The sequence below is a fragment of the Pan paniscus genome, chromosome 13, assembly GCF_029289425.2.
Source record: "Pan paniscus chromosome 13, NHGRI_mPanPan1-v2.0_pri, whole genome shotgun sequence".
Taxonomy (NCBI): Eukaryota; Metazoa; Chordata; class Mammalia; order Primates; family Hominidae; genus Pan; species Pan paniscus.
In genome coordinates, this window is record NC_073262.2 from 119,894,341 (window position 1) to 119,915,992 (window position 21,652).

General features: G+C 42.3%; 2 long non-coding RNA genes across 2 annotated transcripts in view; one reads left to right on the top strand and one right to left on the bottom strand.

Annotated features, from left to right (window-relative positions):
- Positions 1-289: 289 nt before the first annotated feature.
- Positions 290-21,652, top strand: part of LOC117979462 (uncharacterized) — a 43,569-nt gene continuing 22,206 nt past the window's right edge. The window contains exons 1-6 of the long non-coding RNA XR_010109543.1: positions 290-413; positions 2,641-2,782; positions 3,921-4,056; positions 4,343-4,565; positions 4,762-4,827; positions 18,508-19,183. This is a non-coding gene — a long non-coding RNA (uncharacterized LOC117979462). The remainder of the gene's footprint in view (positions 414-2,640; positions 2,783-3,920; positions 4,057-4,342; positions 4,566-4,761; positions 4,828-18,507; positions 19,184-21,652) is intronic.
- LOC129397305 (uncharacterized) overlaps positions 2,589-21,652 on the bottom strand; it is a 524,961-nt gene continuing 505,897 nt past the window's right edge. Inside the window, exons 13-14 of the long non-coding RNA XR_008624583.2 lie at positions 9,240-9,384; positions 2,589-2,721 (exon numbers count right to left, since the gene is read on the bottom strand). This is a non-coding gene — a long non-coding RNA (uncharacterized LOC129397305). The remainder of the gene's footprint in view (positions 2,722-9,239; positions 9,385-21,652) is intronic.

Here is a 21,652-nt window from a genome sequence, read left to right on the forward strand (position 1 = left end):
GGTCAGGAGATCAAGACCATCCTGGCCAATGTGGTGAAACTCCATCTCTACTAAAAATACAAAAATTACCTGGTCGTGGTGGGACGTGCCTGTAATCCCAGCTACTCGGGAGGCTGAGGCCGGAGAATCGCTTGAACCAGGGAGTCAGATGTTGCAGTGAGCTGAGATTACACCACTGCACTCCAGCCTGGTGACAAAGCGAGATTCCATCTCAAAGAAAAAAAAAAGGTATCTGTCAAGCCACCTTTGATTGAGTCATCAAACTATCATTCACTTTTTTTTTTTTTTGAGATGGAGTCTCGCCCTGTCACCCAGACTGGAGTGCAATGGCATGATCTCAGCTAACTACAACCTCTGCCTCCCGGGATCAAGTGATTCTCCTGCCTCAGCCTCCCAAGTAGCTAGGATTACAGGTATGCAGCATGACGCCCAACTAATTTTTTGTATCTTCAGTAGAGATGGGGTTTCACCATGTTGGCCAGGCTGGTTTTGAACTCCTGGCCTTGTGATCCACCTGCCTTGGCCTCCCAAAGTGCTGGGATTACAGGCATGATCCACGGTGTCCAGCCTTTTTTTTTTTTTTTAGTGAAAGGAATTCCATCAGTTCATTTGGAGTCTGATCAATGCTGGGCGAACAGATTAAATTCTCTTTAGAGTAGCAAATCTTAGGACTATAAGCTGAAGTAGAACTAGAAAGTCCAGCCATACCTAAGTCCAAGCTAGCCACTCTGGTCCTTTTCTCTGTTGTATTCCATTAAAGACCCTGATATCTGGGACTAGAGTTCCTGAGCACTCTGTACCCATGACCTGGTCTGGAAGCAGCTCTTCTTAGCTGTCCTATCATGCCACAGTAACTCTGGATCTCTGAGACAAGTGTCCTGAAACTCTTGAATTCTCACATGCTCTTTCATCTCTCCCTCTTTTTTGATCAATCCAACCAATTCATGGCTTCCTGTTGAATGTTATTTTATAATAATATGGTTTATGTTTTTAACACTCTTTAATGTTATTCAAGCCCATCTTCTATCATGTCATTGCTTAAAAAGCCTCAACAGTTCCTTAGAGTCAAGCCCACTGTGTGTGAGCTTCTTAACTGGGCATTTAGAATCCTCTCCAATATCCTCCACTACCTATGATTTATATTTTAGCCAAAATGGACCCTTTATAATCTTGAACTTCATTGCATGTCTGCACTTCTATACCAGTGCTGAATCCCAAACTGAAATCTGGTTCATATTTCATGAAACAGCTGGTTTTTACACCCACATCTTGAAATCTCTTTCTATTCCCTCACCTAGATACAAACTCTTCAAGGGGCCAGTAGAGTATAGTGGCTAAAATCTTGGATTCTAAAACCCAGCTGTCAAGGTTCAAATCCCAGCCACACCATGTGCTGACTGTGAGATCATATACAAGTCTCTCTTCACTTCACATCTGTTTCCTTATCTGGAAAATCAAGAATATTAATCAGATATTAAATGAGATAATATACATTTAATCTAGTCCGTGGAACCCTGTAAGCATGCAGCAACTGCGAGCTATTATGGCAGATGCTGTTGCTAGCCCACCCACATCCTCTTGGTATTTGTCTCTACATTCTCAACCTGTTTATAGAAAACATTCGTGACTCTATGTAGTCAAGATAGCATGCTCAGCTCTCATACAGGGCAGAGCAGAAGTTTCTGAGATGTAATCAGTCTCCCAAGAAGCGACACTCAGACAATGACCAATGGAGAGTCAGTGGATGAATACCCCTTGTTAGGAATAACTCTGAACCCTATTCTAGAGTGTGGACAGCATAGAATCTCTTATTGTCTCCCAGACTTCCCCAGCAGGCTGTAACATCAGTTGCCCGCAATGGTAATTGGCTTGGCAGATACCTTCTATCAGCTCCTTTGCCTTCCCTAACTTACTCTCCACTCTCTTTTATGTATTTCCTGGGATCGTTTCCCAAAACTACTTGGATTCTTGTCTCCGGGTTGGCTTCTGGAGGACTCTAAAACCATAACTGCTCTTATCACTACAGCTGACTTCTTTGAAACCATGAAAATACTGCTTTATTTGCATTCGTCTTCTGCTAGTTAGAGTCTACCTTCATAAAACCTAAAATCCAACAAAAAATTAAGACCATAATACAAATATTTCTCACAGTACCTCTCACATAGAAGTTACTCAATCTGTATTTAGAGAACAAAGAATAATGGGAGATCAAAAGATTACTCTGTGAATATAAAAATAGAGCGAGGACTATTGATTGGTTACTAAGAATATTTTACAAACTTTTATGGTTCGACACACCCTTTTAATGGTGATATGTCTACCTAATATATCTGCACCTTCTCAAAATCCCCTCCCCTCGATGTCAGCATCAGGACTCCCCTCCTCCTCTAGCTAGATTTGAGAGACACTTGCCATTATCTCATCATTATTTTATCATGTTAATGTACTTGTGTAACCTTTTATATTTTCTAAATATGAAAAATATTTTACAGACATTACATTTGACGCAGCTGCTTCCTGAAGACCTAGAGGTCACTTTAATCTTATAAGCACATTCTTCAGATTGTCGTGTGGGTGGGTAACTTCCACCAGACTTTTCTGGAGGCTAATCCAGCCGTGGGATGTGGTTTCTTCTAACAGCCAGTCAGGAACATCTTGCTTCTCAAACTCCTGTCTTGACCCCTTCCTGAACTTTGCCTCCTGGATCTTGAGGTCTGCCTTCTGTGGAAGAGAAATACTAGAATCAATGAACTGTGAACTAGAGCCCTGGGATTATCAACAGGTAATGGTGATACTGCAGCAGTTGGCTGCATGAGATTTGTGATTACAGACTTGAGAGTGGCTGTCACCTTTGGTGCTACCAGAAGTAGCTTTCAAAACTGTCCTTCTGTAACAGAGAATTCTAGAAGGGTGGTCCATGGACCATCTATATTAGAAGGACTTCTGGCTCTGCTTCGCCTGCAGATTACTGGTCCTGCTCAGGCAAACTGAATCAGAATCACTTGTGAGGATGCTTCAATTTGCATTTGTAGACAAACTCCTCAGGTGATAAGGTGACCAAATTATCCAAGTTTTAGCATTGAAAGTCCCACATTCAGGAAAGCCTTTAGTCCTGAGACACTTGGTCACCAAGTGGATATGTCTTATGTACATTGAATTCTTAGAGCTGTCTTACAGACCCCAAGGTATGCCACACTTAACACGGATGCTACTTTTACTTGGTAAGAATCTCTGAGACTTTGAGATGACTTTAATCCAGTGTGACATTGGGTGGGGAGCTCCCTCAGACATCGATCTTGATAAGATCCTTCCATGGGAACTTGAGTGTTTGAGAGACCCAGAGTATGTGTTTTGTTACTTTACTTTTCCTTTCTTTTGAACCTCATGTGCAAGGAGTTGAACTTGGTCTTGAGTTTATAGTACACAATTTAATTCTGTATCTACAAGGCCCTTCTCTGGATTTATGTGGTTATTTATTCTCATTTCCCCACCAGCTCTCCATGCCCAGCAGGCAAACATTAGAATGTGATTGTTTTATACTCTGAATTTGTTTGTATCTTTTTGTAAAGCATATAACATTGTTCCTGTGTATTTTAATTTAAACAAATTGTATTCTGCTGCAGACTTCACTCTAACTCTTGCCTTTTTCTGTTAAAGTATTGTGTTTAATGCTGCATGGTCCTTTGACCTGTTGTTTCTTGTGGTAGGCAGCTCTTAAGGTGGCTCCCAATAATGGTGCCCTGTTGGTACCCATGTCCCTGTACAATCACCTTACCTTGATTGTGGACTATACCTAGTGACCTGCACTTAGTGAACAGAATGTGGCAAAAAGTGACAGTATGTTACTTTTGAGACTAAGTTATAAAAAGCCTTTGTCTTTTTCTCTTGTACCCTCCCTTGCTCGCTCTGGTGGAAGCCAGCTGAAATTTTGAGAGCCACCTTATAGAAAGCCTAACAGCAAAGACTGGAGAGAGGCTTCCAGCCAACAGCCAGCAAGGAATTGAAGCCCTCAGTCCAATAGCAGTGAGGAATTGAATCCTGCCAACAGCCTCGTGGGTGAGCTTGGAAGCAAATCCTATTCTAGTCTAGTAGAGACTTGAGAGGACCCATAGCTCTTGCCAACACTTGATTGCAGCATTGTAAGAGACCCTGAGCCAAAGGACTCAGCTACGCCATGCTGGCTCCTAGCCCATAGAGACCATGATATAATAAATGTTTGTTATTTTAAGATGTTAAACTTGGAGTAATTTGTTACACAGCAATAGATAACTGATATGCTTCTAATCATTGCATGGTGTCCATAGCATATTTTTACCACATTTTACTTGTCCACTTCCTGCAGATGGGTTGCTTGCTGCCTGACTCTAACTCCTGCTACTACTGCAAACACCACTGCCATGAATATCCTCAGCAAGACCCCCTTCCAGACCTGCATGAACAGTTGTGTGAAATGTATATGCACAAAGGGACTGCAAGGGAAGACCCAGAGACTAGGGAAGAACTTGGAACAATAATCTCAGTTTCTTCAATTCCTAAACTGAGAGTATTGCTGTTTTTAAATGAAGGTATTTTTTCCCCCTAAGCATTTTGTTCTAAAGTTGAGCTGCCTTTGAGGGGAAATAAAGAGACTACCAGATTAATGGTTTTTTTTCAAATGGGATAGTGGGGTAAGGAATAATCGGGGTGGTCTGTGGAACAACTTGGAGGATTGGTGTTATGTCTCAAGAAGATATTCAGGTATGTTCCTCCTTTTTTACCCAGACCGACTGCTTCATGCTGGGCTTCAGACATGAGAGGCTAGGAGTAGGAGGCATGCCTTGTTCAAAGGTGAGTGGACACATCTATCACCATTAAAACAATGTTTATCTGTTTGGATTTAGTAAATGGCCTCAAGTTCCTGGAAATGTGTGCAGAGACCCCGTGGCCATGAGAAGATCTGTCATTTTATTTTTTACAGTAGGATGAAATATATTTGGAAGTCATTGGGCTGTAGCTGTCCTACATCAAAAGACGTTTCATAACAAAACACTATCATGCCCCATTTATAGTAATAGCATGCTGTGCTCTGGCTGCTGTGGGCAAATAAAATATGTTCCTGTAATATAAACAGCCTCACCTTCCCTCTAAAGACTAAAAGGCCATGAAAGATTTATTTAAATAGGCTTTTGAAACATAGAGACACATGCAAAAACATGTTAAGCATATAGATATAGAGATAGATAGATAGATAGATGGATTAGATAGATAGATGATAGACAGATGATAAATGATAGATAGATAGATAGATAGATAGATAGATAGAGATTGTCAGAAATGGACTATAAACTCTAAAATTGAATAAATAATGTTAGAAGAGAGAATATCAGAGCCAGAAGGGACATTAAAAATTTTTCAGTCCAGGCACCTTTATTTTGTTGGCTTTTTTCCCAATTATTTTTATTGTGGTAAAATATACATAAAATTTCCCATCATAATCATTTTTAAGTGTACAGTTCTGTGGCATTACATACATTCACAATGTTATGCAACCATTACCACCATCCATCTTTATAACCCCTTTTCATCTTGTAAAGCTGAAACACTATACCCATTAAACAGTAACTACCCATTCCCCACTAATCCCAGCCCCAATCAATCACCATTTTACTTTCCATCTCTATGATTTTGACTACTCTAAGTACCTTATATAAATGGAATCTTGTTTTGTTTTTCTTTTTGTGACTGGCTTATTTTTCTGAGCATACTGTCCTCAAGGTTCATCCGTGTTGCAGCACATGTCAGAATTTTCTTCCTTTTTAAGGCAATAATATTCCGTTATATGTATACACCACATTTTGCTTATCCATTCATCTGTCCATGGACACTTGGGTTGGTATTGTGAATAATGCTGCTATGAACAAGGGTGTGCAAATATCTCTTCAAGACTCCACTTTCATTTTTATTTTTATATTTTATTTTATTTTGTTTTTGAGACTGAGTCTTGCTGTGTCACCCAGGCTGGAGAGCAGTGGTGCAGTCTCGGCTCACTGCAACCTTTGCCTCCTGGGTTCAAGTGATTCTCCTGCCTCAGCCTCCCGAGTAGCTGGATTACAGGCACGTACCACCATGCCCGGCTAAATTTTGTGTTTTTTATAGAGAGGGGGTTTCACCATGTTGGCCAGGCTGCTTTCGAACTGCTGACCTCAAGTGATCCACCCACCTTGGCTTCCCATAGTGCTGGGATTACAGGTGTGAGCCACGGTGCCTGGCCAAGACCCCATTTTTAGTTCTTTTGGTATACATCCAGAAGTGGAAATGCTGGATCATATGGTAATTCTATCTTTAATTGTTTGTAGAATTGCCACACTGTTTTCTACAGCATCTCTACAACTTTACATTCCCACCAACAATGCACAAGGGTTCCAATTTCTCCACATCCTGGCTAATGCTTATTATTTTCTGGGTTTTGTTTTGTTTTGTTTTTATAGTAGCCACTCTAATAAATGTAAGGTGGTACCTCATGGTGGATTTGATTTGCATTTCCCTAATGACTTGTGCTGTTGAGCATCTTTCCATGTGCTTATTAACCATTTGTATATCTTATTTAAAGATATGTCTATTCAGGTTCTTTGCCCACTTTGGAATCAGGATGTTTTTTGTTGTTGAGATTTAGAAGCTCTCTAAATATTCTGGATATTAATCCCTTATCAGACATATGACTTGCAAACATTTTCTCTCATTCTTTTAGTTGACATTTTACTTTGCTGATATTATCTTTTGATGAATAATTTAAAATTTTTTCATGAAGTTCCATTTGTCTATTTTTCTTTTGTTGCCTGTGACCTTAGTGTCATATCCAAGAAATCACTGCCAAATCCAGTGTCATGAAGCTTTTACCCTGTGTTGTCTTCTAAGAGTTGTATAGCTTTGGTCTTATATTTAGGTTTTGATCCATTTGAGTTAATTTTTTGTACATGGTGCAGGTAAGGGTCCAACTTCATTCTTTTGCGTGTAGATATCCAGTTCTCCCAGGACCATTTGTTGAAAAGGCAGGCACCTCATTTTACAGAAGAGGAAACTGAGGCCCAGAAGGAGAAGTGGCATGCCCAAGGCTGTGCCAGAAGCAAAGTGTAAAATAGATCCTGAGCCTCTGACTCCTGGTCAGTGCTATACATACATTTACATTTAACATAAATTTAAATTTAAATTTAAATTGGTTGAATATGAAAATAAGTTATTTTGTTAGCTCTGGGGTTCACTAATGATGTAATTTCTAACAAATGAATAAAGGTTAGGTTGATAGAGCAGGTGATAATTTTAATATGTTGTTCACAAATTCTTTGGTATTTCTTTTCTCAAGAGGTGGAACTTAATTCTCCTTTAAGTGTGAACTGAACTTAGTAACTTGCTCCTAAAGATTAGAACGTGGCAGAAATGACAGTGAGTGGCTTCTGAGACAAGGTCATAAAAGGCATTACAGTTTCCTCCTCGATTTCTCTCTCAGTAACTCCTCCAGGGAACAGCAGCATGTCTTCTGACTCTTTGCTTCCATGTCTTGAGGAAGCAGCCTCCTGCCTATGGCCATCTGAGGAAGCCATCTTGGAAGCAGACCCCTCAGCCCCAGTCAAGCCTTCAGATGACTGAAGTCTCAGCTGACATCTTGACTTTAATTAAAAAAAACAAAAAAAACAAAAAAAACTCCAAGCCAGAACTACCCAACTGGAATTTGAGAGCTGCTTTCAAATCCTGACCCATAGAAACTTAGATAATAAATGTTTGTTGTTTTAAGCCACTCATTTTTAGAGAAATTTGTTATGCAGCAATAGCTAGCTAATACAGAGAATTAACCAGCCTCTCTTAAATTACCACCACAAAATCAACTACCTATTTTATTAAAAGGTAAAACCAGCTGCTGAAGAACGTTTTTCCTCTCAAGGCTTTGGCACTTAAGATTCAACAGTAAGAAGGATTGAAGAGTGAAGGCTTCCTGGCTACCCTGTGGCATCCTGTGTTTGGTTTGAAGCGTGATAAGCCTGGGTTGCTCTTCCAGTCCACCTTGTAAGAGACTGATGTGGAAAAATGTGTCTCTTCTCAAGGGCTAACTCTGGAAGCTTGGGAAAATATTCTAGATTTGGATCACATTAAAATGGGTATTAGACCTAGGTTCTAGTTCCATCTCTAAGATCTGGACATGTCAAAACCCTTTTCCCTTTGTAGGTTTTAAGTTTGGCCTCTTTAAATAAAGAAACAATCACCCCCATGCTTTGTCTTTTAACTTGCTACTTAAAACAAGGAGCTGAAGACACTGGCCATCATCAAATAACTAATGGACAATTCCCACTGCCTCACTGAAACTTGCAGTCTGACTCTCATCATCTCTTGCCTTTTTTTTTTCTTTAGCTGTGTTTGTGAAACTGCCTTTGCAAAGATTATGAGAGGGAGTCTAGCATGGCCAACTCCATCTTGCTTCTAGCCTCATGGGCTGGCTTCCCTTGCTCATTCCTAGCCATAGGCCAAGCTAACCATGGGAGGAATTTAGTTTATAGTTTAACTTTGAAGCAAAGATGATACTATTTTATCCCTAAAACAGATCCCTTCCTTGTTCGGGTTCTGAAACCACCTTTGTAAGACTAATGAAAGGCCACAACATTAGGATTATGGAAAGGGCCTGAATCCTGCTCAAATGGAGGCATCATTTCTATACTTCCTTACTGCTCAGGAGTTATGTGGCCAAATGTCACAGAGTTGTGACTTCCTCAATTGCTCCTGGGGATAACATCACTATTGTAGAACCTAAGGCTGGTCTTTTGAGCTGTTTTTCAGATTTTTGCATTCTGGCAACTGACTGATGCCTCCCAGACTCATGACTCAACCAGTCCTATGGCCTCCACCCAGAGGTGGACTCAGCACATGAGGACTGTTTTCCTCGCACTTCTGTGATCTCATCCCTAACCAATCAGTAGCACTCATTCCCTAGCTCCCTGCCCACCAAATTTTCCATAAAAAGCCTAGCCTCTGAGCTCTTGGGGAGACTGACTTGAGTGATAAACTCCAGTTCTTCTCTATGGCCAGTCTTGTGTTAATTAAACTCTTTCTTTACTGCAATACCATGGTCTCAGTGAATGGTTTGATCTGTGCAGCATGCAGGAAAAACTCATCAATCAATTACATTTGTCACTAAGTCCTCTCAGCTGGAGACTCATCAATGATATTAAATTTTAAAAAACTACCAAGCAAATACAATTCAAGTGGAAGCTCACCTGTGGGGCAATGGGAACACACTGTTATTCAACAGGGCTGAAGTCTGAATCAGATGCCTGGAGATACGTTGTCTTGGCTTTGCCACTCACTGGCTATGTGATCTTGGATAAGTCACCTCACTCCTCTTGATCTCAGCTCCCTCTTCTTTAAGAAAAAAAATAAAGTAGTGATAATTTTAATAGTCAACATTTACTGACTGTAATCTAAAAATGGGGTTAAGTAAATTGCATGCATTACCTTTAACACAACTCTGTGACATAGGAATTATTGTAACATAAACAGCCTCATAAAATCTGTATTTTACAGATAAGGAAACTAAGTTTCAGAGATAATAAGTGGTGGAGCTGGATTCAAACCCAAGTTCTTAACCACCAAGGTCATAGCAATTATAAATCAGTTTCAGCTTGAATTTGAACTCTCTGGATGCTAGGATTCAGAAGAGATGTGACATCTGTGAAGAACTGATGGTGTCAGTCTGCCAGGCATTTAGTTATATGAGGAACCCAGAGTGAGGTTAGCATCAGGGAGTCACTGGTTCTAGAGCAGAGGGAAGATTCTATTTACTTTTGATGTTGGTCACTACAAAGTTATGGTGCCAGCAAGAGAGCAAAGTAAAAACAAAAAGGCCTGGGATATTAGTATGCAGGTCATCTGGAGAATTGGTGCCAGCATCTTCTGTAGTAATTGATGAGGATGCCCCATCATTGACATCAACAACGTTGACAGTGGACACTGGCAGGAATTGAATGCCTTGAGCAGACACTAGTCACGGTGTCGGCAGTGGCTGGGAGTCATTACCCCCAATGTGCCAGGGCAGGAGGGGATAAATGCAGCAGATGTCACATGGCAGCCCAGAGGAGCAGTTTGCAGAGCACATGTGAGAAACCCTCTGAGGATACCCAGGAGACACCACGGGAGACAGAAACCCAGGACTGTACTTGAATGAAATTCGAGAGAGAGCTTACATTTCTATAGAACAGAAGTGTATCTTCCTGAAGAAATTTTGTGTTTGCTCTTGAGATCCTATTTTTACCCTCAGACTTGGGTGGTCTGAAAAATGTAGGTTACTGATGAGATGGAAGGGTGCGACTCCACAGTGCTCTGCAAGGGTCTTTCACTTTGCCTCATGATTCCCAGAATTACAGCATTTCAAACTCCATTGACAGAAACACCAGGGCTGGCAAATGCAGTGCAGATCCATTGGTGAGTCTTGAAAGGATTTCTGATGCTAATTTGTTGCCCTTGGGACTAACTGGAGTTAAATTATGATTATTCCTAATGTGGTGGTCCCAGTACTGTTTGGCGAGGAACGTGAATACTTTCTCTAACTGGCCACAGTGCTCTCCAGGGAAAGATGTTTGATCTGGGGCACTGAGGCATTCTTCCCTGCTGATTGTTGGGAAATACAGCTCCTCTGTGGAAAGGGGCTTTGCTGCCATTGTATTGAGGTAAGTGCCTGTAGGGAAGAGAGGTGAAGTGGGGGAGATGTAGACCACATTCCCCCTACCAGGAAAAAGGGGCTGGGTTCTTTCTGAGAACTGCTTTCTGCTGGGAAGGGGCTGGATGAGCCATGTAACCCCACCTTTTGCTTGGAAATGAAGAGCTTTCCCACTCCAGAGGAAGGAGAGGGGAGGAGAGGAGGGAAAGGGCTGCAGAGCATGTTCCTCCCGTTCCCTCTCAAGCAGAAAGGAAAGCTGTCTTCAATTAGGAAGGGGAAGGAGATTCAAAACATCTGGCGGGAAAAGTGCTGGTTCTGGAGGGTCTTTGGGAGGAGGTTGGAGGCTTGTGGACAGCACGCCTGCCTTGCTGGACCTGACACAGCCCTCTGAGAGTCTGTCACCACCTCTTCCTCTTCAGCTCTGTCTGGTCTCCTTGTGAGGCTGAGGCCTTTGGCCGCCTCCTGCCCTGGACTAAAGGAAGCAGTAACAGCAGCCGCAACCTGGGCAGCACAGCCCACAGCTTTCTCCTCGGGGTCAATGGGTAATTTGCACAACAGAGAGACCACCCACGGAGGCAGTACAGAGTTCACAACCTCTAGCACTTAGGCATCTAATCAGTTTGGTTTTGCCTGTGGAGATCCTCCCCTTGAATCTCAAAGCTACCAAGCTGCCTTCCTCCCCATCCTTTAAAATACTTCCAGGCTCCCATCTCCTGTTAGGAGCCTTCTTGAAATATTTGCAGAAACTTCATATTCCTCCTCCCCAACCACATACACAATGTCACAGCTGCCTCTTCCATTTGCTTGCATCTCCTGTGGACTGCTCACCTTCTCCACCCCAGGCGAAGCAGATGGCTGAGGGACATTAAGGTTGCTTACAGAGCTGTGGAAAATTCTCTGGAAACCACCCTCCTGTCCTAGAGACCCCAGGTTTCCCAGGAGTCACAAGGCACCAAAGCCTGGAGGTTCCTTAAAGATCACCTGCTGGGTGGGATTTACTACATTCCCCAGGAGGTCACGGCCCAGGGCCTCTGATCAGGATTTCCTTTGGGGTGGGCAGATTGGGTGTGGAAAGGAGGCCAGGAAAGGCCTTTTGGTTTTCTCAATGACTGACAGAGCAGAGGGGCGATCTGAGAAGGAGCTGGGCATTCCAGGATTGTGCAAATGTGGGCCCAGCATCTGTTTTCCATTAGCCTCTTTCATTGAAACATGGTGGTCTCTTATGAGTTTAAAGTTTGTATTAAGCATCCAGGCCCTAGAAAGTTCTTTGTTTCATGGAAGGTGAACTCCCCATCCCACTTAAAAGCCATGGAATTGTGTGCCATATCCCAAAGGAGCACCCATTCAAAGGCACATGCCAAAGCTTTATCCCTGCCCTATGGGCCTTGATGGCTTCTGAGACTTCCAGCCATGATGGCAAGAAGCAGTTGACTATCACTCCTAAACCTCAGCTGGTTCATGTATAGGAATGCATATTGCTGCAAAATTATAGCATCATGGACTTTAGAGTTGAAAGGAATTTTAAACGTTGAGACTGATTTTTATTTGACACAAAAAGAAATGAAGTTCCAGAGAAGTTACATGATGTAACCAAGGTCACACAACCAACTGAAACACCTAGGTATTAGTCCATGTTTTGCAAGGACCTTTGACACTGCTGTTTTCGTGATATACTGCATTGAAGTAAGACACTAAGAGACCCTAGGTATGAAAAAAAAGATGTAACATTAAAAATAAATACAACATTAAACTTAAAAAGATTAGACTTACAAATTTTACTAAAGGGAAAATAAATTGTTGCCCCCTAGATGTTTTGATTGCAAAATTCTGCAAAAGTTCATTAGAGATGAGGTTTTCTATTTTTTGTTTATATCCTGCTCAGCCTGGTGCTTTGTAGCACGTAGTCAGTCTTGCCAACTGGGTAGATAACCAACAATGATACATGCCATATATTTTGAGAGTAAGCACATTTAAAGAACAGGAGTCCCACACTCTCTTTTTCCCTTTGGTTCTTCCATGAGGGCTCTGTGAGGGGGAGGAATTTCAGGAGTTAAACGTTTAAGGGCTCGAAAGGGACACCGGGCCAGAATCCCCCAGCTAAGCTGGTTCTGGCATTATCTTGCTAGCAGTCATTTCTAGTCACTTGGTATTTGTGCCATGCCTGGCCTCCTTAGGAATCTGAGGAAGCACTAAAGCCTGTTTGGTGTGATCACTTTTTCTGCCCCAAAGACTTCCTGCATCACCAGCCAAGAACCCAACCCAATGAGTGAGTGAAGAGCCAGAAAGACCAGACTGGTGCACACAGGGACATTGGCTAATTTTAGATCCAGGGACTGGGTGGGGACCAGATATGAGGGTGGGGATCTTGGATGGAGGCCACTTGAAGATTGAAGGCTAAATGTTGGGGCCTAAGACTCTCCAAGAATGTGCAGGAGAAAGACTTTGTGGGTCCCATGAAGAAGGCATAAATAGGGGGTGCAGTGATGGGCACAGGAGTGTGAAAATCTCCTGAGAAAAGTGGAAAAGGCCTTTTCAGTCTAGTAAGTTGATATATTAACTCACACCAATCTTTTCCTCCATTTCAGAAGCAGAATTTCCTTCATTTGCATAGCCCTTTTTACACTGATCCTTTTAAGACTGGAAGGCGATTGTTACTTAATAAACTCAAAGAATTGAGGACAACAGACAGATGACGGACAGAATAAAAATGAACACAAGTGATGACCACACCATTCAGAATCATAGGTTGCCACTCATCCTTCCAGGCAAAGTTGGCTGTAAAATATAAGATTGACTCTTCTTTTAGTATTTTGAATTTTTTTCCGTATCATTTTAATTGGGAGATTTGCTTGATTACAATTTTCAAAGAGGATTTCAAAGCAGTATCCAGAACCTCAGAAAGCTGGTCTCATGGTTGAGGTGTGAGTGGAACATATTATTCTTCCGTTCACTCACTTGGAAGCAGCAGTTGAAAATATTTTTTACTTCTAATTTCCATGAAAACCCAGAGGCATGTTCTGATAGATGGCCAACTGGCACTTTTATAATTTTTAAAAGAGCTGACAATTAAAAAGATGTGGGATGGGGGAAAATAAAGAGAATTCCTCCCTAAAAAAGTAAACAAGTACTAATTTTTTATTATTTGTGTGATCAATGCTAATCAGATTGACTTTATTTGGAGGCCCTGAGAACCACATGATACCAAAAATCCAGACTCAGAATAATGCCATGTGTGAGATACTGAGCTCAGCTTGAGAAACTAGATCCACTTCTGTTTAGAGAGGAGTTGAAGAGGGGGATGAGGAGGAGGAAAGCCCGATTTTTGCTTTGTTTCCTTTTGAAATAAAGCAAGAAAGTGCTGAAACACCCTTCTTAGGCTGGTGGGAAATCAAGGCTAACTGATCCCAGGTGGATTAAGTAGCCAGCGAGTCCAGGAAATGTCTAGTCCAGTGACTTTCTGACAGGTAGGGGGTTGGGAGCTGGCTATGCCCACCTCAGGACCTTCAGGAATCCCACACCTGCCCTCTGAGGTGCTGCTGCCTTGACCGACATTTTCACACCCAGAGCCAAAAATTACAGCCTGTCTGAGCTCACCTCTCTGTGACCTCCCAGTCCTACTCTTTTACCTGGAGACACATCTGGGGCCCAGCTGAGCTCAGATGTTGGAAGGGCTTATCACACCCATCCTCCTCCGATTGCCCCAGGTGCCCAGGGAGAGGTGATCACCAAGGCAACAAAGGGACCTCCTGTGACCGTGGGTCACCCTCTGAGATGAACATTTGGAGAATGAGGTTAAGGGATCCTGGACCAGCACGCTTTTCCAAAAGGACACTGCTCATCCACCTCTGTAGGACTTACTGGGCCGTCCTGACCGCACCACCCAGTGAATCCCACTAGAAAGCAGGTCCATACAGAGCAGAGGCCTTTTCTATTAGGTCGGTGCAAAGATAATTTCGGTTCTTGCCATTTTTTTTTAACAGCAACCTAATACTTCAAACTGCATTTCCACTGCCCTGCACAATGCCTGGCACAAGTGGGAATGTAGCACATGCTTGTTAAATGAATGCAGGAATGAATGAAGGAGGCTCCATGGGCCCCAGTCTTCCTGACAATGTACTGTGCTCCAGAACCTATGGCCTTTTTTCTTTACCTCTCACCCTTCTTTTCTTGATCTATGCCTTCCTTTTCAAGGGCCCTTTCTCTCAGTTTCATAACCCTTGGAAGGCACTCAGAGCCCATTTAAAATCAACGTGACTATGCACAGGACCATACTCATTCCCAGTTGCATTAATTTCCTTAGGCAGCCATAACAAAACACCACACACAAGGGACCTTAAACAACAGAAATGTGTTTTCTCAGAGTTCTGAAGGCTGGAAGGAAGCCCAGGATCAAGGTATCAGCAGGGTTAGGTTCTGCTGACCTCTCTCCTTGGTTCATAAATAGCCACCTCTGGCTATGTCCTAACATGGTCTTTTCTCTGTACATGTGTAGAGAGAGAAAAAAAGGAGAGAGAGGGAGTACGAATCTCTGGTATCTTTTCCTCTTGCTGTAAGGACTTCAGTCCTGTGGGATTAGGGCTCCATTCTTATGACCTCATTTAACTTTTTTTAATTACCCCATTAAAGGCCCTATTTTTGATTATAATCCCTTTGAGGATTTTGGGGGGATACCACTAAGTTCATAACATCAGGCAAAAGGAGTTCTCTGATGGGTCCCACAATCTGGAGGTGCCACTCTGGCCCTCCTCTGGTCATGCCCTTCCCCAGAGCATGAGAAACCTACCAGATTATAGGGTCATGTCCATCCAGAGCTGGCGCTCCACCTTCTAGACTATATTCTGGGTACATGGTACCCCAAAATTCCTTTCCCAAGGAAGGACCCTGCCTCCCACTCAGTGGGTGGCCATGGAGCAGCTATTTCAGGGGAGCCAAAACAGAGCTTGGAATGTGAGCCAGTTTGTCTACACATGAGCCTGCCAGGCCCTCCATGACGTGAGAAGATGCCTGGGGAGGAAAAAGAGAGGGGGTAACCCAGGATCATGGGGCCGGAGGCTGGGACTACAGCCAGCTTACCACAAGCCACCATATTGTGGCAGGAGGACAGTACATATTTATTTAATACTTCCTTAGCTTCCTGTAGAGCTTTTACATATTTAGACGTGATAGATGGGCCTCCTTTTGTACTCCTCCCCTGGGCACAGTAAATGTTACACATGGGCTCGACCTTACATTCTGGTTTGTCCTAGGACAATCCGAGTTTATGCCTGATGTCCTACAGTATTATTAATACCATCACACTTTCATTTTCAATTATGTCCTGTTTGGGGACAATAAATTGTGTGCTCTGCTCAGCTATGAGATACAACATTAACACAGAAGTTGGGGAACCAGCCGAGAAGAGGTTGATCTAGAATAATGAAATAGTTGTTAACCCACCCCTGAGCTGGCTGCAGGATGTACGAGATGTACAAGACACGCTTCTTCCCCAAGGAGTTTGTTGATTATGTCTAGGGCACCAGACTCACACTTTGCTTTCTCTAGAGAACAATGCAGGAAAGTGCACAGATGTAGTTGAGTACTTAATTAATCAGGGCCCAAATATACGGTGTGGATAGTGAAAGGAATATGACTGTCTGCAGAATTCTCCAAACTAAGGCTTCTTAGGCTGGAGCACATAAAATGGAAAACTAGTTCAACAGAAAGAATAGTAATACAAAAGGAATAGAAATCTTTCTGTATATATAAAACAAACAATAAACAAAAGAAGCCCATGAAACTCCCTTAATGCCTCTCACAGCCCCCTGGGTTAAGGACTGAGCAAAGGTTTGAGGCATTTTCTTTTTCTGCATCCAAGTCCTTATTTTCAATTAACACTCTCATCACATCCCTTCCTGGGGACAGGAGCCTGAGGAAGCTTGAACAGGCAGGGACCATCTGGACCAGCTGCACTGGCTGTAGTCTGGTTGTTTTAAATCTCACCTTGCTCCTTCCCTCTGGTACCTCAACTCCCTTCTCCAGATGCTCAGGCCTATATGTCTTGATCTCATGAAAGCTCCGAAGCTCTGTGACCTTTTCTGACAACTTCTCTCTGTGCTGATTTTCTTTTGTGTAAAGCACCTGCCATATGGACACATCTTCCTAGTTACCCTCTCATCTGTGAGAGTCCACTGGATTGGAGTACCACAGTTAGGTTCACAACCCTGAGTCTGTACGGAGTCTCTGAGGTCATTACCTGTCTCTTTGGGCCAGTATAAGGGATGGTTTTTTAATTGAGATCTTTATTAATTTTCACATGTAACTTTTACACAATAGATAATATATCCCCACAGAATAATATTCAGAATATACAAAAGGGAATACTGTAAAAAGCCTTATGTATTCAGTTCCTTTCTAGTTTTGTGTATTTTTTCCAGAGAGGTTTATTTTCTGTCTCTTATTATTCCTTTTAAAAAATACAAGAGCGAATATGCAAAGCATATTGCTCTACACTGGCTTTTGTTTTAAATAAACCTTCTGTTTTAGAATAGCTTTAAATTTTTAAAAAATTGCAAAAGTAGAATAGAGAGTTCCTATTAACCCCCTACACACACACACACACACACACACACACACACACAAACACGTTCCTCTAATAATAATAGCTTAACATTAGTAAGGTGCATTTGTTGCAATTAATAAGCCAATATTGACACATTATATTTAATGAAAGTTTGTACTTTACTCAGATGTTCTTTGTATTTACCTCATGTCATTTTCCTGTTGCAAGATTACTTCCGCAACACTACAGTTCATTTAGTTGTTGCGTCTCCTTAGGAGTCTCTCGGCTCTAACAGTTTATCAGATTTTCCTTGTTTTTGATGACCTTGACAAATTTGAGGAATGCTGCCAGGTATTTTGTAGAATGCTCCTTGGCTGGAATTGTCCTGAGGTTTTCACACCGTTAGACTAAGGTTATGGGTTCACACAGAGGTAAACTGCCATTTTTCGTATCAAAGGTACATGCTGTCAATATGACTTACCACTGGATATTAACCTTGATCACCTGACTGAAGATGTTTGCTAGGTTTCTTCACTATGAAGTTACTTTTTTTTCTCTCTTTGCACAGTCTTTGGAAGGAAGGCACTAGGTACAGTCTACACTTCAGAAGTGGGATTTATGCTCTATCTCCTTAAGAAAAACTGCACAAATTATTTGAAAACTTTTTGCATAAGAGATTTGTCTTTTCTCCCCCATTTATTTATTTATCCAGTCATTTATTTGAGTGACATAATTTGTATGTTGGTATAATGTCAGATAATTTCCAGGATGAGTGTCTTAATCCATTAGGGCTGATGTAACAAAATATCATAAACTGAGTGGCTTGTAAACAATAGAAATGTATTCCTCAGAATTCCAGAGGCTGGGAAGTTCAAGATCAATGCACCAGCATATTCAGGGTTTGGTAAACCTTCTTGCTGTATCCTCAGGTGGTGGAGGGGTGACACTCTCCCTGGGGCCTCTTTTATTAAGGGCACTAATCCAAATCACTAGGGCTCCTCGCTCAGAGCCCCCAATCACCTCCCAGAGTCCCTAGCTCCTAACACCATCACCCTGGGGGTTAGGATTTTAACACATGAGTTATGAAGCAATGTAAACATTTAGTCCATCGTAATGAGGAATTGCGGAGTCAGAGGAATATGTGCTTGTCCTTTTGATGGATGTTGACAATTGCCCTCCAATGAGATGGCTCCAGCATACATTTCCATAAGTGGTGGGTGGGCAGCGCCTATTTCACCCAGCTTTTCCCACATGGTGTATACATAAATTATTTTATTTTATTTTTTCACAGGTCTTAAATGTGGGAAATAGTCTATAGTTTGGAAGACACCAGAGAAAAATGCTCCACAGCTCGCCCTGGTGACTCACTACAACTTATGGGAAGATGTGAGATTATTCTGTATTCTAATGTATGTTAGAAGGCACACTCCACCCAAAGCCTTCCTGTGTGTTCCTCCCTGTGAGCTCACATCCCGTTCACCAGCTGACTGGGAAGGGAAGTCAGGACCAGCCCTGACCCCATCACACCATCATAACCTCGGGATGGCAGGGCTGGAAGGCACCTCAGACGTCATCCTTTGCAGACTCTTCATTTTACAGTGAGAAGCATGACGTGTCCACAGCTGGTTAGTGCCAAAGCCTGGGACAGGCTTCACATTGTCCAGCTCTTAGTCAGAGCACTGTTGACAATGTCTGCCTTCACTTGGAATTCAGCACCTGCTTTCAGTATAAACCCCTGCATTTCACTAAAACTGAGCAGACTGCTGGTTTAAAAAAGAGAGGTCCATCCAGCAGGGATGACGCTTTTCCTCATTGAAAGAGGACATTCACCTAATGGGAGACCTGGAGTCAGAATCTTTCTGATGTGTGACTTGGCACAGTAACACAATGCAGGATGCTGGTGTGTTAATAAAAATAAAAATTGCATCTGCCTACCTCAGAGTCGACAACAATGTCAAAGAGTTAATGTGAGTACATCTGAAAATGTTACTAATCATGATGATGGTATCAGTGTCTTTTATTTGCAAGTTCCATTTGTTTTTACTGAAATAATTACTCCTGAGTGGGGCTAGAAGCCAAGCACTTGACAAGTTTGCTCTTTGAACCAGTATGGTTGTGATGTGATTTGGAGTTCCTGCTACTCCTCTCCTCTAAATTTCTTGGATTGGAAACTGTCACTCTTCAGTTAGGAATGCTGAATGGATCCCAATGCTTTAGCGGTGGCCTGGACAGAATGAACTAGGGAGGCTACCACATTTCTTTAAAAGTGCACTGTTCTAGACATCTCTATAAGGAATAAATTACTGGGCTCTGTGCTAATCTGTTTGTATTGCTATAAAGGGATACCTGAGGCTGGGTGATTTATAAAGAAAAGAGATTTAATTGGCTCATGGTTCCGCAGGCTGTATAGGAAGCATGGTGCCAGCATCTTTTTCTGGTGAGGGCCCCCAGAAGTTTAAAATCATGGTGGAAGGTGAAGGGGGTGCAGGTGCATCACATGGCAAAAGCAGGGGTGGAGTCAGTGGGGAGGTGTTCCATGCTCTTTTAAACAACCAGATCTTGCATGAACTCTGAGCCACAACTCAGTTATCACCAAAGGGGTGGTACTAAGCCATTCAGAAGGGATCCACCCTGATGAATGATCTAATCACATCACAACCATACTGGTTCAAATACAGATGTGCTGATTGTTAAAAGACTGAACTACTTCTTTACTGGTTGGTAAATAGTCACTGCTTCAAAAATCCAGGGTGACACCCCATTTTGATCACTTCTTGTTCACCCCATTTGTGAGGGAGAGATTCCCCACCCTACACAGAATGAGATGGCTGAACATGATACCCAACAATGGACAGATGAGATTAACAGCAGTTTAGTAGTCACATTTACTCACAGCTCACAGGAGGAGGATGCCAAATGCCTTGCAGGGCCACATGGAGATTGCACTTGGGAATAGAGTGAGCAAGCAGAGGCTGTGGAAGGCAGACTCTGCCGTAACAAGAGAGTGAGGTGCCCCCTGATTCCCACTGGAGGAAGTAGTTGGTTTGTCTGAATACTTTTGTAGGCTTGCAGGGAACTAAAACTCACTAGGTTGAAGGCCACGTGGTGTGCAGCTGGTCTACATGAGAGGTGAGTGAAGGGGTATATGTTACAAGACCAGGAGAATTCACAGTTAGGCCTTTTTGGGTCCTGTGAAGCTAAAACATGTCAAGGCAGCACATGAAATTTTAGGCCTTGTAATAAACACGACCACTCACTTTCCAGCCCTGTACCCAGCTTGCATCTGGATTGCCCCAAGATCCAGCAACAAAAGCATTAATGTGTGGTACAGCAGAAACCTCCAGTCCCTGATCCAGCACAAAAGCTACTTGCTGTCCTTCTGATTTGGTCATGCACATGCTTTACCAGCTGTTAAATATTTTGAATATCATCCTGGCCACAGCCATTAACACATGGTAGAGCACTGTGACTCAGACCCTTTTTCTCTCCTCCTCCTTGTCCAAAGCTCCCAGGATTTTTATTCTTCCTGTTGACTGTACAATTGGAATGGCCTGAAAAATCCTTATCTCCCCCATCCCTTCTTTAAAACCTTGTTCCATCCAGTTGGAACTAGAAAGGAGAATGAATTAATTCATACTGAGTTGCTGGTTATTCACTATTTCCAGGAATATTTGTGTTTTAAGAATAGACTCTGCTTTACTTTAAAGGAATTGTGTTTTAAAGAATAGACTCTGCTTTAAAGACAAGCCATGAGCCTGCAAGCCAAACCTAGCCCACACCTGCTTATGCACAATTCTCAAGCAAAGAATGATGTTTATATTTTAAATGTTAAAAAAGAAAACAAGAAAGAACATGCGATGAAGACTATATGTGGCCTGTTAAGACTAAAATATTTACTATTTGGATCTTTATAGAAAAAGTTTTCTGGCTCCTCACTTAAAGCAAAGATTATCTAATGGTAGAAATGAGGACATTAATAATAGGCTAGGACACTGATTTTGGAGCAGGAGTTCTCATCTGCCTCAAGTGGAAATGCTAAAATCAGAGAGATAAACAGAGAATAAAACCAGATTAGAAAGCTGAAGTCGATAATGCCCAAAGGGCCATTGGCAGGAGAGTGTTCAGGACCAAAGAGCTGAAAACAAATGTAAAGAGGCATAAGTATATTAGGGCAGAAAAGGTGGTTCTGGAAGGGTTGCCAAACCCATCCTGATATATATTGTTTTCTTAAGGGCCCAGGAGCTGGGGAGTCTTCAAAAAACAAAGGTAGACATAGATGGAATGTGCAACAGCGAATCAAAACCATGTAAAACTGACCTACCTGAGGACATAATTTTTTGTTCTCTTCTTACCCTCATATGCTGTTACAAAGAAGAGGACTGGAGGGTTTGAATGGTGTCTTCCAAACAAGACATCCTTGTCTTTGATATATTAAA